The following is a 2,038-nucleotide window of genomic DNA, read 5'->3' as shown; positions in this document are numbered from 1 at the left end:
ATTCAGATGCATTCGGCCCTTATCTCAGATCCTCCATTAGTGCAGCGATAATTTATCCGGAGCTCTCACCCCGTAGCCCCCTCTGGAATGCCCGGATTCCCTTTCCTGGGGGAACTCACTTCTGAGCGTCTCTTAGAGGAAGAAAGACAAGCAAGGTTAGCAAAATGTGCTTATGGTAATGTTGCCATTGAACAAATGAATACTCATAACAAGTACAGAGCAATATCATTGCACTGGTCAAAGATGACAGGATTTATAGATGACATTAATTCATAACGTGGTACAGGTGGGGTGGTCCAGGAATGGAACACACAGTTAGAAGTACATGGAGAATATTTTCCGTTTTTTTGTCCCCATCAGTGTGATGCTGTGAGTGAGTGTTTAAGCACCTTTCAGAATGTGAGATGGGCGGAATGCCTGCCACCTTCTCCACCCTACCCAGGCTCAACCCCTGAGGCTGAGACGGTTTGTTTAAATGTTTCTAAATCCAATGCCTGTTGATCGTCCACATTTTGAGCAAATCTGGGTGCATTTTACGATTTCCCGAGGTATTGTAGGCATTCTGGCTTATTTTTGCAGAATAAAAGGGGGCAATAAAGTCCTTCGGGCTGTGGGTTGAGAAAAGGGATGAAGTCGTGGGACGGGTAGACTCTGGATCACAGTAGAGGTGGATCTGAGCCGCAATAGGAGGTGAGTTCTGGGGCGGGGACCAGGTAGATGCTGGGACGTGACAGAGGTGGGTTCTGGGTGAGAAGTGGATTCTGGGAGACCATAGAGGTGGGTTCTGGGTCATGGTAAAAGTGTGTGAGGTGGTTTCCGGGACTTGGTAGAGGAGGGTCTTAAATCAGGGACCAGGTGGGTTTTGGACAGGGAGGGGGTGCATTCTGGGAAAGCAACCAGTGGATTGTGGGACGGGAACAGATGGGGAGTGGGCCAGCTGTCCCACTCTGTGCTCCCAGAACCTGCCCACGCATAGCACTGCTGAGCCCTTAACGCGTCCCCTGTCACTGTTAGCTTATTTCTTTTCCCATAGGCTTTAGCTCAGACATCAGGACCTCAGAGAGACCTCCCTGTGGCCTCCACGCCCTCATGAGCCACCCCCCCCCCCCTCCTTCACGCTCCTGCCCAGGGCTTTCTCTTTCTCCCACTCTGTTTGGCTTGGGATCTCAGGTGTACTGTACAAGTACCTTTTAACCGGTTAAAAATGCGGATTTTGTAATCAAAGAAAACAAAGATAATTTCAAGAGAAACATCAAAAGTGCTTTATTCAAAGGAATGTCCATCGCTAGCTACACATTTCCCCCATCTTTCGGGTAACTTGGGGATACCATCCCAAAAGAACTTTTTTTGTTTTGAGGCAGACCATTCAGAGACCCGATTTTCCACTTCTTCATATGTTCTGAAGTGCTGCTCAGAAAGTGCGTGTGACATCGATCAGAACGAGTGGGAATCTGAAGGAGCAATACAATAAAATAGCATACATATCAAATCGCATCTATATCAACATGTGTAACTCCAGCTATTGAAAAAATCCGCATTATTAGCCGGTACACCTAGTATAGGTATGATTACTTGGGCATCGAATCCTGGTTGCACTGACTCCCTGCCCGCTGGGGCCTTGTCTGAACCGCTCACCACAGAGCACGGGCCAGGCACAAGGAGGATGCCCCGTCATTACTATTTGTATTGAATGAATGAGTTTTCCGTGAGACCAAGGAGCCTGATTTGCGCTTTCATTCCAAGTGCCCCAGAGGCCTTCTAAGTGCAGGTTGAATCCATCGGTAAAGGAAGAAGGATGTTAGGGCGGGAGGAAGCGAGAGGAAAGAAGAGGGCGAGAAAGTGAACGAGAAGGAAAGGAGGAAGTGGAGGAGGAAGAGACTCAGAGAGCCAGAGAGAGGGGCGGAGGAGAGGAAGAGAGGGAGGAGTGGCGCAGAGGGGCCGAGGAGAGAGAAGACCGAATGAATGAAGGCGCGCAGCTGAACGAGCGGGCGGTGCGTCTTGCTGCCCAGGGGCCCGGCCGCTCCTTGAAAAAGCCACC

The sequence above is a fragment of the Myotis lucifugus genome, unplaced genomic scaffold (genome assembly GCF_000147115.1).
Source record: "Myotis lucifugus unplaced genomic scaffold, Myoluc2.0 scaffold_391, whole genome shotgun sequence".
Taxonomy (NCBI): domain Eukaryota; kingdom Metazoa; phylum Chordata; class Mammalia; order Chiroptera; family Vespertilionidae; genus Myotis; species Myotis lucifugus.
The sequence above is the reverse complement of the archived record's forward strand: the minus strand, read 5'-3'. Positions refer to the sequence as shown.